At 41.6% G+C, this 17,540-nt stretch overlaps 1 long non-coding RNA gene across 1 annotated transcript in view; it reads left to right on the top strand.

Moving 5' to 3' along the window:
* LOC144462752 (uncharacterized) overlaps window positions 1–17,540 on the top strand; it is a 244,503-nt gene that overhangs the window by 48,622 nt on the left and 178,341 nt on the right. The window lies entirely within an intron of this gene.

Genomic DNA, 17,540 nt, shown 5'->3' with positions numbered 1-17,540 from the left:
ACTCTCTCCTTTGCTCCACTTCCCCATCCACTGTCCCTCACTTCCAACACCTCAGCACAGACAAGGGGCTCAGTAACAAATAGCTGTAATAAAAGAGATTATTAAAGAGTCCTCCATGTTTTAGAATATAGCAGAGGGCTATTTTTCTAGGAAATAATTTGTTATTCTCTTCTCTTTTGGCTTACGCTCTCTCTTTCTTTGTCTCTCCATTGGCCTGCCTCTCTCTATTTCTCATTGCCGTTGTACGTTTTATGGGTCTGAATGTTGATGACAGTCGGGACTGTGGCGGAGGGCCAAGAGCAGGGAGGGATGAAGAGATGGATGAGAGGAGGAGGAGATCGAGGGAGGGGCGGTGGGTGGCGAGAGGGGCAGAGATTTGCAAACAAATTTAATAACTAGCCCGCAGAATGGAATCACTTTGCTAGCTTAGAATTGCTCACCTCCCTGAAAGCGAGTGAGAAGGAGTGAGAGAGCGGGATATTGAAAAGAGAGAGGGGGTGGGCACGGGGAGGGGAGATGCTGTATTAAAGGACTGGAGAAAATTTGAAACGTGTCACATCAATTTCAGCCACTGCAGTTATCAGGGTGTTTGGCTTACACCTGAATACTCGGGTGAAACGGGGAGAGAAAGCCTGGGAGGAGAGGAGAGAAACGGAGAGGGGGGATGAAAAGTGAGAGAATGGGAGAATGTGCCACAGAGGGCACAGAAAAGCAGGAGGTGGAAGTAAAGACAGAGAGGGCAGGAAGAGACAGATGACGCCGATTAAAATGTTCAAGCAACCCTCCTTTTCATGAGAGCGTGAAACTGATGAAAACGTCTAATCAGAATATGATGATCTTAATTTATACTATTGGATTCTGCTAATTTGGAAAGAACAACATTTTTGAACAAAATAAAAACCTAATCAGCCGACATCTTGTTCAGAGGGCTATGAAATAAGTGTCATTATCAGTGATCAGTGAGTTCTCCAAATCATTGTGATAGTCATTGTCATGGTGGCGGTATCAAGGACTCAGTGTGGGGCCTTAATGCTGCAGCATCAAAAGAATGAGGTTGTAAATAGTGCTTTTTTCACATTTATTTTCATAACACTTTTCAGAGCGTAAATGCCATCCAGAAACCCAGAGGATTGAGCTGAGATCAGATGAATCAAAGCACAATATGCTTCACATTACGCATCAGGCTTTTATAGTGCAGGCCTTTCTAATTTGCTTGTACTACATACTGATGGATGGATGGATTTTTGCGTTTAACTTTCATACAGTTACACGCATTCAATACAGACTGTCATCAGGGGCATTTGGGGTTGAATGCATCACTTCAGGCAACGCTTGACCTTTAACCTTTCAAGCACAGACTCCCTCTTTTAAAATGGATGCTTCTGGTTAAATTACATCATACACTTATTTTTCTTCTGGACCTTAACCATAGCTTCAAAGGTAGTGATGCCACTGATGGCACTGAGTGATGGCCATCTCCCAAAACCCCTAAACAACCCTAACCTCCAAATGTCAAGTTGAAGTTTGAAATATAAAAAGCTGTTCTTCAATTTTTCTTGACCATTGTGTGTGTGTGTGTGTGTGTGTGTGTGTGAAATTATGTTTGTGTCTATCATGAATTGATCTGAGCCCCGCCCCTTTGTGATGGTCTGACAAGCTGTCGCAGTAAGCATGGAGCCCGCACTGTAACTAACTGCACTAACTGAAGATATATTATCATATTTTTGGAAAACAGTGATTCCAGAGAGAAGCAGACAGAGGGGTCTACAGTCTGTGTTTGAAGGATATATCCAGGATGTCAATAACCATTAAAAAGCAAAAGCAGCATGTGTATACATTCAGTAGGCTATATCTTCAGTAGCTAGCTAGCTAACCCTACACTTTTCAGAGTTTGATTTTGGTTTTGGAACAGGGAAGAAACGTATATGTTTTTCCAACCTCTCCAGGTAACGAGTATCATTAATTCACGACGTGCCCCAGGCACAACATTTAGCTCCAAATCCACAAAACCAGCCTGATAATGAAGGAAATCTGAAATGACTGCATTAGAGTCAATGGAGCACAGCTGTGTTGTTGTCACACCCTGGTCTGAGCCGGCCCGATGCTGGTCATTCTGTGTCAGGCAGTGGGACTTAGTGAAGGATCAATTGGTTAAAGTGTTCAGGGTCTCAATTCTAATGTAAAAATTTCATGTTTTGAAAAGTAGAACTGCTGAAGATCTTGTTTTTTTTCCAGTGTTTTCACTTCTTGCCTTTTGTATAAACGTGGCCTAAAGGGTGTGTCAGGGCACTTTGGCATCACTGTTAAGTTGCAGGTGCAATAGAGCACATTTTTGTCTATTATTAACTGAACAAGAGGAAAATGTTTTACATAAAGAAAAATCACAAATAGTCTCAGAGGGATCTTTGGACTGATTTAGTTTAAAATTGCCCATAGTCTATTGCAAGAGTAAATCTTTGTCTAATAATCTGGCCACAACAGTTTTGCACGGCATTTGGCAACATTTATCCTACACATCTCAGGTTATCTAACCTAATATTTCCTATTTCCTTTCCTGTCTTGTCAAAAGTGATTTACAAATAAATTAGATTTGATATGATAAATTTGTAAGCAGGGCAGGGGAGCCATCATGAACCATTAATTCACAGGCTGGTGAATGAGCATTTTACAGAGACAATTTATCTTCGCTCTCAACAAACACATTAGGCAGAAATCACATTACTTGTAATGGTGTATTTGGTATGAAAATACAATCAAAGTCAAGTTTAATGGTGACTTCTCAAATAAAACATTTATTCATTTCAGCTTTCAACAGTAACTTTTCAGTGGCTGATGCATCCAATACATGTTGTGTTTTTGTTTTTCCTTTCACCTGCATGTGTGAAAACGATGGAGGGCATCATTTCCCAATGACAGTCATTTTAGTTATGTTGAAACTATATGTGCAGCCAGTAGAATGTGTTTTAGAAAAGGATAGCCTTACCACAAAGATGCAATATGCAAAATTGAAACCTGCAGTGTAGAGTTATAATGTCTTCATGTCTTCAGTGGCATTTTTTTTTTATCATTAAGTGAATGTAAAAAAAAAAAGCCCAATACTCTAATGCCATTAATGGAGACCCACAAGTTTGTTTGTGGGTAGTATGTGTAAATGAACTATGTTTTTACTGGCTCTAGAGCTGTTGTTGTCAGTTTAGACATGCCATGCTATGCCAAGCTGCGCCAGAGATGGACTTTCTCAGAAGTAGGTCCAAAAACAGTCAGATGTTGACGAAGAGCTGCAGACAACAGGGTCTTACTGCACCTCTGCAAACAGCTCACCTCCAACAGGTAAACTTCTTTTACCTGCCCTGCTGTGGAAAAACACATGCAGCAAAAATAACAGGGAGCTTTAGCCATGGATCAGCCATCATGAGTTTAAGACACACCTTCAAGAAGGTAGCCCTGTTGTAATGGAAATGAAAATCCCTGCTGTGCTGGGCTGACGGCCTGAACTAAGCCAAGCCAGCACATGACTGGCGAAAAGGACCACTAGATCATTCATTACCATCTGGCTGCCACATTGTTTCCTGTGGAAAAACAGCCAAGCTTACATTACCTTCAGCGTTGCCAGGTGTACAATAATTATCGTATTTGTACGATAATTTGGCCCTCTGTACGATGTACGATCAATAATCCCAAAAAAGGCCAAATGTACGATAATTTGACCATTTCATGAATGTGTGGTTGTAATCAGTATGCCAGAGTTTTTTTGTGGGCCCTGAAGGCATCTGTTCCCATGTGACATGTCCAGCCAATCGCACTTTGCTTAGCGTGAGATATGGGTGACGTTTGTCTCTGAACAATGAACACGATTGGCCAAATGGTCAGCTTTACCCACCCAACGAGGCGCTAGGACACGTCAGGAAGTCGAACGAGAATGAGATTCAAAACAGAAGAAGAAGAAGAGGAAAAACAGAAGCAAGGAAAATGAAAAAAAGTAAACACTAGAGTGACTATATTTGCCTATTGCGCATCATTAGGATAGTTATTTTGGTTATGACGGACATACGATAATTTCCCTCAAAATACGATAATTTTGAGACTCTGGTACGATAATCCTACATTTCCCACCTGGCAACACTGATTACCTTACTCACCATCGGGAGAGTTAATTGGTCCGATGCAGCGGAGTGCATTTTGGTAGTTGTAGGTTTTGCACCTCTTGAGCAAAAGCAAAGGCCACAGTCAAAAGCCTGGTCATGTAGAACCAGTTTCAGAAGTATTTGCATATTTCTTCTACATGTACATCCCAGTTTTATGAAAATTCCATCATTCCAGCCATGAAACACTTCTTTAAATTATATATATGTGAGTGCACCTTTAATTTATATGATGGAACATGTTACTCATCGGGCCTTTAATGAGTCTGGAGGCTTGGACCATATCCTGGCCATAATTACCCAGAATCCTCAGTAATTATTTCCCAGCCTGCTTAATAACTCCCTCTTGTGTAACCACGAATAAAGATTATTTTATTGGCCCGGAATTGTGGCTGTTTGATTGGTTGGGAATGGTGATAGTGTCGCCGGTCTGGTTAATTGCTGCTCAGAAATCATTTTAATAAGAACAAATGCCCTTAGTGGGTTTTCTCCCTCTCTTCCTCTCTCACTCCCCACTTACTAACTGAGATAGAGAGATTGAAATATTCCCATTAATGAGTTATTAAGGTGTCCCTTCTTTCTAATTATTCTCATTGATTACATGCAACAGTCATGCTTTCACCAGCCCACAGAAGGTCTATTTACATGCAAACATACCGAGAGAGCAGCTACACTATTTGCCGCTGCTCCTCTGGGGTCTTTGCCAGACCTTCTGTCACTTTAATGAACAGATAATCTATGCATGATTAAAGATTAGACTGGCACCTTCAGATACACATTCGTTTCCATAAGTAACGGACAATCGATAGCTATTTGCAAGAGTGACTTTTTATAGTCCCATTGGGGTGGATATACATTATGTGTGCTCCATGCGTGTTTGTCTTTCAGCATCTTGTGTTCTTACACATTGTTTTTGCAGTTGTGGTCCACAATCAACAGCCTGTATAATTTCTACCTACACGAGAAGTGCTTTGTGTGGGATTCGTTTTGTGTAACTAAAACAAATGCAAACAGTGAGATCACCACAAACTATTTGCAACTCAGAACTACACTGTGAAATGCTGCATGCCAAAAGAGCTAAAACATGAAAGGCAAAATAATAATAAAAAAAAAAAGGATTTACATCCAAAATGAAGCTTAGGTGTGAGTATTATTTTCTAGTATTATCCGGTCTAATACACAGTTTGATCATCCATTTCTTTGTATGTCTTTAAGACAGAATTAATTCCACAGTTTTGTGGTTGGTTAAACTAATGACACTTACATTGTCATTTAAATTATTATTTTTTTCAATGTTTGTGAAAACTTCTGCAGTAAATTTGCTGTTTCCAACTCCAAGGCCTTGACCCACTGGAAGGCATGCATTTTAGGATAACAGATGAAGATCTGAAACGGAGAATGAGCAGCAACAGTGATGATGTCCGCGCAAAGTTAAGACCAGGGCCCTAAAAAAGCCACACTGAGTATGAGAAATATTGAATGACAAAGGAGCAGATGAATCTTTTCAAGGTAAGCAAGCATGCTGAAAAAGAAGTAGAGGAAACAGTTATTCAAGCAACTGAGAGTGGACTGATGAGTAATGTGGCTTTTTATTTTCCTTTGACTAAGTCTTACTCTTGTTTGTTAGCTGCATTCTCCATCAAAACTCCATTAAAAAGGTTTTTCTTACTAACTAAATGGATCCTTGTAGAAATGAGAGGGCTGCTACTACAAATGCTGATTCCTCTCAACTCTGCAACAGCTCTTCGTGTTTTGCAACACTTTATTTAAGTTCACCGGCCCATGACTTAATTCCAAGAGCCCTCACCAATTCCACCATATGAAACATTTGAAACCTCCAATAAATTTTACTCAGATAAGCTGCTTTGTGCTACCTGTTGAACATGAAATGACGGAGCACCTCTGTGAAAAAGTATTTGGTGTCGAATAGCCAGAGAGACCAAGATGTTTTCTCAGGAGTTGATGGACCAAAGTTAACTAAAGCCCTGTTTCGGTTTCTACTGTAAATAGTTGTGGATGGTACCAATGGAACCATTCCATATCATCCCCATCTTTGGTGCCCCCTCTGTTGGGGTACCTAGCACACAGATCTGGTACTAAAAGGTGGAGCTGTGAACACTGCAGTTTGTTGATTGGTCAATAGAGGACGGTCACTCTGCTCAGGGCTGAGTTATGACTGGTTTTGAGGCTCATGTAACCACTGTTCATACCGTGGAGAGTTATTAGTAAACTGTAACTATAAAATGAAAGGATGTTTTGCTGCCCCCTGCAGCAGCTGGAGTTAGAGGAAAAATAACTTAATTCATTGGGCCGACTGCCGGCGACTTTTAAGGTGGAACGTTTACTTGTAATGTTACTCAATGCTGAGTTGATGATGTGAATCCATCGATCCATCATCCTTAAATTTCACTTTAACAACTTTGACCATTACACTATTTTTTATATGACATACAGTTTTAGTAATGAGTGGATCTTCAAGCGTTTATGTATATTAACTATGACTAGGACAGCATATATCCCAATCCTCACTCGGAAAAAAAAGCACTGTGGAGCTCCGGCAACACTAAACCCCTAAGCTTGCCAGACAAGGACAAAATGCGCAAACCTGCTGTTTTTAAATATCCCATGGAGAGAGACTCTCACTGCAGCCTGTTCTGTTTTGTTCTGAAAATGTCGGCGTGCAGCCTCGTTCTGTGGACGACAAACGAGGTGCAGACTTCCCTCTGTGTCACCGGTAATGAGGAAATACAGTGAGTGCTGGACAGCAGTGAGTGACAACAGCCCTGCCCACATTTAAGAGGACTGTTTGTGATGGAAACTCTAGGGTCTAGGTACCATGTCTGAAGGGTTACTTTTCCAAAGATACCATACCGAAAGTGTTTGATGAAACAGGGCTCGAGTGGATAATGAACTAAGACAAGAAACATGACGCCCATGTTGTTCTGTGTCTGGGAGTGTAGGTGGGAAAATGTTTGCAATCATATTAGCCGTAACCACTTGATAAATTAAGAGTATATCAAGGAGGCTGTGTAAGAATCTCGGATTTTCCTGTCCCCAGCTTTAAGTAACCTCATTATTTTGTTTAGCACTTACTTTACTTCTCACTTTAATTTCTTCTCTTGCCTTTTACCTTTTATGAGGTCCTTTATTCAAAACACCTCTTACTGTACTTTAATTCTTCCTGAGCCTTTATTTGAATCAATAGAGCAGCAGTTCAGATTTGTTCTGCCCCATCTCCTCCTCTCTTTCCTTCCCTTTTTCTTACTGTTCCCCCTGTGTAAAGATCAAAAGCACATGGACCTGTAATGGCATAGCACCATTGTCAGTTTTGCCATGTAAGAAAGTGAAAATTGCCTGCATTCAATCAACAGACGTGTTTGTGTGAATTTGTGCATGTCTTTGTCTGAAGTCTCTGCTGCTGACTTTATCGATGGTATCTGATGACACTGCTGCCTTTCCTTTGTCAAAGAAGATGAGCAAAGACAAAGAGTGAAAATGAGAAAAGGAAAAGCAAGTAATTGATAGATTGAGAGATTGTGAAAGAAAGACTAAGAGCTTTTTAGGTGCACTATGTGCTGTGTAAATCAGAAGTATTTGTATCCAATAATGATATGAGCATAACAGTACCTTGACTACATTTGTAGCCCCAGTTACCTAATATGCCATTGTTTTCCTGGAGATGAATATCCCTTGTTGCTTGCAATTAAAACAAGATACACAGTTGTACAAAATACATTTTCCAGTACGAATTATGTGAAAAGGTTGTGCCTAGAAATTGCAATATTTGTTCATTCATTCATTTTCCCGAACCACTTATCCTGTTAGGGGTCGTGGGGGCCTGGAGCCTATCTCAGCTAACATTGGGTGAGAGGAGGGGTACACCCTGGACAGGTCGCCAGACTATCACAGGGCTGACACGTAGAGACAGACAACCATTCACACTCACATTCACAGCTACAGTAATTTAGAGTCACCAATTAACCTGCATGTCTTTGGACTGTGGGAGGAGGCCAAAGTACCCAGAGTAAACCCATGCTGACATGGGGAGAACATGCAAACTCCACACAGAAGGGCTCCCCCATCCCAGGGTGTGAGCCTCCCACCCCGGATTCTGACCACTTCAACACTGTGCCAAAATACTATTATCCCCAAAATTGCTATCATCTTTCTCAAACAGAAACACTTAAAACTTTATGTCGTGCTGTTTTAGGGGGTAAAAGTGCATTTACATTCAACTCTGACGATACAGGTTCAATTCCTCTTAGATTCCAGTTCATGTAATGGCCACATTAGTTAATTTGTGGGTTGGGAATGTGAACTTTTATTCAACTGTGATGATGCACCGTGGCTGCTGTCTGACAATTGAATAGAAGAAGTTTACTGCAAATACAGTAGTTTACTGAGTTACTTTTCAACAGCTGCACAGACATGTCTTTTCACTGGATTGCTGACCGGATCACTATTCCCCTATCTTTACCTCACCTGTGTAACGGCCTATTTCCACCAGATGCATGTTGGTTGCATCTCCGCTCCGGCACGGCAGCGGAGCCGATAGGATTCAATTCTAGTCAATGTGTGTGTTTCCACCAGCTGCGGCTGTGCTGCGTTCCGGCTCCGTCTCAGCTCCGGCACTCCGGAGCCCTCTGCAACAGATACGCAGGACTTCTATTTTTGCCGGACGCCGGAGCACAACACAGCAATTCAGCATAGAGTAGATCGTGCAGGGCAGGAAGTCGTGCACAGAAACACAATAAAACACCCGGTTAATTTTCAAAATAAAATACACAGTGTTCACGGCGGATCATATTTCCCTGCACTACACCTTGAAAACTACATAATGGGCAGAGGCAGGCCTGAAGTCAACAGGTCAGAGGTTTTCAGACGTCATTTCACCACGTTAACACCATGGACGAGGAGATATTAATCATGGCAGTTCACCGAGATGTCTTCCGGCGGAGCTGCACTGCTCCGCACAGCAAACGCAGCCGGTGGGTATTGACAGACGGCAGAGCACGCAGCGGATAACCAGCGCTGCCATTCCGCAACGGACACGCATCCAGTGGAAATCCGGTGTAAGACTCTTGACTTCCTGCCACTATATTTAAAAAGTCTGGACTCAAACCAGACGTCCCTTGTAACAACCTTTCCTTTCAATCAAAATTGAATTGGGTTGCATAACAGTTTAAACCTGAGCTTATTTCCAGTTCTGTTTCAGTCTGAATTCCCTTCATTTTTACAGAAACACAAAGCCTAATAACTCAGATCCCCGCTGCTCTTTCAGGAGGTGTTCCACAAGGATCATTACCTGGTCCTCTACTTGTCATTCTCTACATAATCCACTTCACTGTTAACATTCATTGTCATAGCCTCTATTTTAACTGCCACTATGGTATCAGCTTCACCACTTTTGTGAATAATCTGATATCACAATTATTTCTGTAAAAATCCTGCACTGCATCCCCTTTGCAGCTCCACTGTGCATCCCTTGCTTGTTATACGTGTAACCTTGCAGACATCACCTCACCTGCTCAATCACTCCTGTACCCAGCAAACAAATGACAGAACAGTACATGTTAAGGTACACTGCAAACACCTTTTGGCACCTCTTCCCTCTATGTATGGCTGCTCAGCAATATATGTCACACAACCCCAAATGTGACATAAGATGACAACCAACATCTGCACTGAAAATGCATATAGAATTGTCAGCTGTGTGTGTGTGTGTGTGTGTGTGTGTGTGTGTGTGTGTGTGTGTATTTTGGTGTGCCTTTGAAAATAAACTGAACTGACTGACTGAACAAAGCCCTGTTGAGACCAAGGCAATATGACTAATCAGTCCTCCTGAGTGTAATCTCACTGAGAGCTCAAGACAGCATAAACTTATGGACTAAATCTGCATGGTGGATTGGTCATGGACACTTGTCTTGGAACAATCCACCATGACCTCCACACACAAAGTGACTTAAGTTTAACCTTACAAGCTTATTCTTAAGATCATATAATGTATGTGACAACAGGTACATGTCTCCAGAAATTATCTTTATGAGAAAATCCCATTACTCTTTTCTGCCAGAGAACAGCTTTTTGCAAGTGTCATCATCAACATCTTGGCACATCAGTGAGCATAAAAAAGTCTTTCTTTCTCCTCTCTTCATTTTCCACTGTGGTTAATCTTAATCAACACTATGCAAGGCTTAAGCCATGAGGTGACTCTGGCTCTAAGTGATGACATTAATCACATTACTGAGCAGTATAATGACACATAAACACTATATACACATAATAAGTCAAGTGATGTATGTCTAGTGATCTCATTCAGCTACGAGGGCCTTGTTTATTTATCACTACTTGATAATAAGCATTGTATGTAAATTATACCATTCATCACTGAAATCACTGTTATGTTGATGTTGTGTATCTGCATGCTTTTGGCTCTACTAGAGTCTTGAGTTTATTGGATTTATCTAAGTGATGCTTTAAAAGCCATGGCAATATAGCTCCCTCGTTTCAAGGGTCTGCCAACAACTGTTACTTTAACAGTTGAAAAACGATGAAATCGGATTTTTCATGAACCATCCCGTCCTTGACAAGCCTTTAGTGTATCACATGGCCTTTGTTTGGTGTTTTTACCATCCATTTGGCCCCCAGACGAGATGCTGCGGATAAGCATTCCAGTTGATTCTCTGCGGGAACCAGCCTCTGTCCCGTCACATTCCCCGGCTTTCTTGAGATTGATCGGTATCAGTTTCCTGCCTGACAGCTCCAGTATTAAATCTCATTTAGCAAACCTGACAATTTGAGATTGAATGAAAAACAAGTGAGACAGACAGAAGAAAGGAGAAGGGAGATAGGATGTGCAGAGTGGATGGGGTGGTAGAGGATAAGGAAAACTACATAGCGAGGGAGAGAAGTAGATAGGTGAGTCTTGGGACCTTGGAAAAACCAGAATGACCCTGCCTGAGGACTTCAAGCTTTGCTCAAGGCATTTAAGGATAGTTTATGTAGATAGGAGCCTGATACCACTATGCAGTGGAAAGTCTTAAAATACATTAAAACAAGAAAAATTGAAATCATCTTTGGTATCATTTTTCCTAACTGGTGGTCAGTAACATAACATTAGTTCTTCATGGTTCTCTCCTTTAACTTAAATGTATGCTGTCGGATTGGTTCAAACAAAGTGGATCTGGGGAATTAAGTGCTGATTTGGTGGGAATGAATAGTGTTAATGTTAGCTCATTCATGAAAAAAGGCAAATTAAATGATTCTTGGTAGACTTCTTAAATAATACTTTTTAATCTTTGGGTTTGAGGGAAGGTACCAAGTATTTTCAAGTCAAAAGGCTCAACTCCTGGTAAAGTCACAAGTTATTGGTGTTAAAATCCAAGTCAAGTTGCAAGTCTTTTTTGATTGTCAAGTGTAAAGTCATGAAATTTGTAACTGGAGTATGACTCAAGTCCCAGTCATGTGACCCCAGTCAACACCTCGAGCGATACTAAAATGAAAGTAGTGAAAGTAAATATTCAGAGAGAAAAAACAATAAGCTTAAAAAAGAAAAGATTGGGGATAAAAAAAATAAACAGATATTGAGCCAACCAACAAGGTACGGGCAGGTTACAGGAAGTGATAGCAGGTGAGACAAGCCATGAAGGCCTCCACTGAAGGAACTGTTCTAATGAGGAAGAGGAGACTGTTCCCAAGATAAGCACCATAGGAGGGAAATATTGGAATGGATAAGCACTCTTACTGGAGTCAAGAGTCCATGCGTGGAGGTGTACATAAGGTTTAAATGAGAGCTGAAAGGCAGTGCTATACCAAGCACAGTTTTGTAGGTCAGGGTAAAAATTGGCTCTGGCATGTATGGGCAACCGGTGTCGAAAGGTGAGGACCGGTGTGATGTCTTAAATTTCCTGGAACAATCTGGATTCTAACAGCGCTGTTCCAACACGTTGCAGGCTTTTGGTGGATAAGTGAAGCTGAAAGGAAAGGAGAATTTTACTATAATAAAATCTGGAAGAAATGAATAGATTAAGTTTCAGAATTTCAGGAACAGGGAGAGAAAGTAATGGTTTAATTCTGCCAATGGTAGGTGAATTGGAAGATGAATCAGCTATGATGACAATTTATGTGTACTCATCAACAAGAAGTTAAACAACATCCAGTTTGAAATGCTAAATAGCCACAACTGATGTTTTTGATGACTTAAATGGTCACTGAGTTGGAATGGCATATGTAACTGTGTATCTGTGGTCATGAGCTCTGGGTACTGACCAAAGGAATTAGATCATGGATACCAGCTGCTGAAATTAGTTTCCTCAGTGGGGTGGCTGGGCTCAGCCTTAGAGATAGGGTAAGGAGCTCAGACATCCGGAGGGAGCTCGGAGTAGAGCTTCTGCTCTTTGCGTCAAAAGGGTTGGTTGAGGTGGTTCGGGTATCTGATCAGGATGCCTCCTGGGTGCCTCCCGCTAGAGGTGTTCTGGGCACGTCCCTCTGGTAGGAGGCCCGGGGTCAGACCCAGAATGTGCTGGAGAGGCTACATCTCTCATCTGGCCTGGGAATGCCTTGGGGTCCCCCAGGAGGAGCTGGAAAGCGTTGCTGGGTAGAGGGACGTCTGGGGTGCTTTGCCCTAGCCTGCTGCCCCTGCGACCCGGCCCTAGATAAGCGGATGAAAATGGATAGATGGATGGATGGAACTGTGTATTGTCAACACAGCCCTGAAAGTTAATACTACAATTGTGTGTCATGACATTAATGAATTTTGCAGCCCATTTTTGTTATTGGCAAATTCTGTTGACCATTCCAGGTGTCAGTGTGTACATGTGTGTCCAACAAGCTTGAAATGTCTTCCTCTGTGTTTCTGATATATTGCAAATTATACCATTTGTTTGGCTGTAGTTTTTTAAAGCCTTCACTTACTGTAAGCAGTAAAATACCTATTTCCCACAGTCGACTGAACGAGGCAGTTGCATATAAAGTTGTACAGCATGATTATCTTGGTCAGTCCTGGATGTATTTGAGTTATTCTTGCCTGTTTTAGATAATGTTCAAATTTGGCCTAAAGTTCACAGCAAAATCAGAGCAAAGACCTTGCCTAAATTCATATGAACAATTGGTTAACATTATTATGATGATAGCTTTGGGCTATTTTGAAAGTCCTGTGTACACTGCAGACTAAAAGGTGTTATTTGGGTCAGTATGACCTCAGGCATAAAACATCATGACAGATCAGTGTTACGCACTCCTCTCTGAGTAGATTTTATTTATAATAGCAAAACTGGCGACCCCAGGTTATCCTCTACTTGTTGCTGCTCTATTTTCCCACCCACCCACGCACACATACACATGACACCAATAGGTTGGTACTCCTGGAAGTGTTCAGACAGGCCTCCATGTAAAGTACTAGCCAGATGGGAGCTTAGTGGCTGTCTGTGCATTGCTGTTTAGCTAATTCATTTACTGCTGCAAAACAACATCCTTGTAAAAAGACCCCTCTCTGAGAATTCATTTAACAACCCTTCCAAGCTAGTCCCAAGCTGTGGGACTGTATATGGCTCAGACTGTGTGTGTGTGTGTGTGTGTGTGTGCGCGTGCGTGCGTGTGTGTTTGCAGTTGTCCTGCATCAGCTCAGGTCCCTTTGAATTCTTCATTAGCCCTGTCTGTGTGGTTTAATTCTGTCCTGGCACTCATGACTCACCAAGCACACATACACCGTCACACAAGCACAAATAGTCAGACACTTTGCGCAGTTTCAAAGTCGCTGGGCAACAGGCAGCTCACTGGCCACCTCTCTCAGCAAAGTGGAGGACCCCCGCTGGGCCACTAGAGCATGCTGGGAGATTAAGCTGGCTCTCAAGTCAGAGCAGAAAATGGCCACCACCCACTCATTGCTATAAGAGGTGCTTTAAGAGGGCAACTTTTGCAGACAGCAGTTAATATCGAAGATTGCTAGAATTTGTGAACCCAGTCACACCACACTCTGATTTACTGGGTCTGTTGAAAATGTCACAATTAAGTTGTGTTCTGACATGTGTTTGTTTGTCTGCTTTGTTAAACTGCTTTCCTGTGAGTACTATCATTAGTGCAGTGAGGTCTTACAGTGTTTTGTACAATTCAGTTGTGTCTTACTCCTGAATTATGGTTTTAATTAAACAAAGGCAAACCAAGTATCTACAATGTGTGTTTATGTGTATATGCTCCATGCATAAATAACATCCTGTCAGTGACAACTGTCCATAATGCATACATCTGGATTTTTGAGTACAGGCAAAATATCCAACAAGACCTCCAACCCATGTCACCACATAGGTCATACATTGGTACCCTGTAGTTCGACCCACAGGGACAATTCCTAAATTAGCGCCCCTCCAAAATTACACCATAAACTGATGCAGGGAAGGCTCAAATTGATGCATAAAAATTCCACATAATGCAGGAAATTAAGTGCTCAATGCTCAAAATGTTTCTGCCAAGGATCCCTAGGTTGTTGGATCCATCCACCACCCCTCCCCCCATCCTAGTCAGACTTGTCTCCCCCTTCACTTACATTATTGTCCAGCTGTGTTTCCCCCTGATACCGTCAGGCACCCTGAGATACTGACGGTACCCAGCTGCATATCATGCCAACATGAAAGGACAGCTTTTTTTGTTGGTGTCTGACATGAAAGTCACTGCCCATGCGCCAATATTCAGCGACAAAATCAGACTGGGTTGTCAGTTGCACCAAAACTAAGGTAATGAATCCCATGTGACATACATCACATACGTCACATGTAGGTATGTGGTCACTTACTACATTACATTGTACATTGGTTTCACGTGGGACACAAACACTGGTTTCCTGGAAAAAAGTCCTGTGTGTGTTTGACCCATCCACTTCCCTTTCCTACCATCCTAAGTGGACTTTGTCAGTCTTTACACTATGTTGCCTGACTTCCTCATTTGCTCCCGTCATAAGCACGACAGCCACTCAAGGTTACTAGAGGTAATGTACCAACAATCTATGTAATCCCATTTCTGTTTTTAACCATTTTCACAGTTCATTTAAATATCAAAATAGAGCCAGACTGGTTAACAGCTGAATCAATGACTCACACTATGACAGTATGATTTCTTCTGTACAGACAGGAACCTACAACAAGATACAGTGGACTCACACTTTTTCTACACACAACCATTACATGCTTGTATCTATTCATGATGACAAGTGGTCTGGCTGAGGCCTTGACTTGTCTGGAATGTTTCACTTGTGTGAAGCAGTCAGGTTCACCGGTTCGTTTTCCAGTCCACAAAGCAGGTGTGGCAGAGCAGCAAGCACATCTGCTCTCTTTATGGCTACAGAGTGCCACTATATGACACTACATTTTACGGTCCCAATGAAATAAAACATTATAAGCATTAAATTGGCCCGACATCTTATAAAACCCACTGAGAAGGCAGCGATACATGCTGCGGGAGGGTTTGTAAACATAAAGTCACCCGGTGCACATGTGCATTTACAGGCATTGGGTCAAAAGCACAGGCTGTGTTTTTATGTAGTTCTTGTGTATTCTTCTGCTTTTATTTATTTATTTTTGCTCTGACAACTCGAACCTCAGCTGTCCTTCTTCTGGTTCCCCACATCCCTCCACCACCTCCGCACCACCACCACCAACCCTTTAGGTATAGGGACTATAGCTAATGACAGACAGAGGTAATCAATGCACTGCACGACTCCTGCTAAGCCCCTCTATCCTATTCTCATGCATTACTGGCCTGTCTCCTTCATTACCTATTCAACCTCTCCGGTTCGCCGCATGGCTAATCCTTTCTTTAGCTTTCCATCCCTCCCTCCCTCTGTCCACACCTCACTTTATCTCACTATCCATTCCCCAACTCCACTTCACTCCGCCTCTATTTTACTGTAATACCCCACTTCGGTTGCTGCTGTTTGCAGTGTATCACCCACAGTGCACTTTTTTCTGCACAGCTGTACCTATTTTTATTTATTTACTTATTTTTTTCTTTTTAAATGACTGATTACAAACAGGACACATTGAGGGCACTTTTAATCTCAAATGTCTCCTAATTGCAGGAACCATTAAATTGCATTATCCTCATTTCAGGTGCGCTTCCCTTTCTGCATAGGGATGCTGATGCAGAATTGGATCTGTGTAGAAAAGCACATTTTTCTTATCTGTCTGGAACTGAATCTGAACGCCTTATCTTCTTAACAGTAGTCTAATGAAGTTCTGCACAAGGCTGAAGAAATGAAACATTCACACTAGATTCTCATAATCACTTTTTCTCACTGTGCCTCATTAGATCCTTATCTCAATGTCATGCCTGTCATCTGTGTGTGTGTGTGTGTGTGTGTGTGTGAGAGAGAGTTTGCATGTGTGCTTTATCATCTGTGGTTTATGTGCATGTGCATATCCCATGTATTTGATCTGTGTGTGCACATATACACACCAAAGCGTGCCTATATGTGTGTGTGGGTTTTTTATGAGGAGGTTACACAATCTGCCCTCTTTAATGATAATAATGTGATATTAGCCCTGGGGGTGAGGTGAGCCACTGTGTTTTATTATCGATTCCAAACCATTACAACAATTGATATCATAATTGGATTGCATTCATTTTAATCTGCAGTTTTTATTATTATTATTTTATGATTTTAATATAATTTTATCGTAGTGAAATTGAAGCCAAAAGTTAAAGTTGATCATCAATATCATCGCCATCATCATCAGTTCCTACTGGGACGAATTAGCACTGTTGAGACAATCATTGTTTGGCATCGATCATGTGTTTATTTTATTATATCAAAGGCATTTTGTGTCTTTTTCTATCAGCTCATCTCTACATTTCTGTCTCTGTCTCGTAGGGACACACACAGGTTATCAGATACATTGGTACAGAGTCTAAGCCTAAAATAATGACAGTTTTCCCTTCTGCTGTGCCTCCACCATCTGGTATTTCTTGAGAGGGAACTATGACACACACATACACACACACATTTCCATGGCACTAAAAAACACACACCTTGCAACGTTAGTCTCTGCAGGTTCAAGGCAAGCATGCTGTTCATCAGTGTTCACAATCTGTTTGCTGGTTCAGGCCTCCTACCCAACTGTTACCCAACAGTTAGCAAACAGCCCATATTCAGACAAGGACCACAAACCTGAGTAAATATGCAACCAAAGCACATGCATCAAACCAAGATGTTGGAATATGAGTCAAGCCGGCAGACTCCCCGACCGTCACATGATGAATAACACCTCCTGCATGTAGGGATGACAGTAATTTAATGCCACGCATTAATTTCTCTAGTCACAATCTAAAACTCATCCAGCATATTTTTTTTTTCTTATTTATTTGTGTACAAGATTTGGCCATTATAAAAGTCCTTCACCTTTTTGCAGT

The sequence above is a fragment of the Epinephelus lanceolatus genome, chromosome 4 (assembly GCF_041903045.1).
Source record: "Epinephelus lanceolatus isolate andai-2023 chromosome 4, ASM4190304v1, whole genome shotgun sequence".
In the NCBI taxonomy this organism is placed as follows: Eukaryota; Metazoa; Chordata; class Actinopteri; order Perciformes; family Serranidae; genus Epinephelus; species Epinephelus lanceolatus.
The sequence above is the reverse complement of the archived record's forward strand: the minus strand, read 5'-3'. Positions and strand labels throughout refer to the sequence as shown.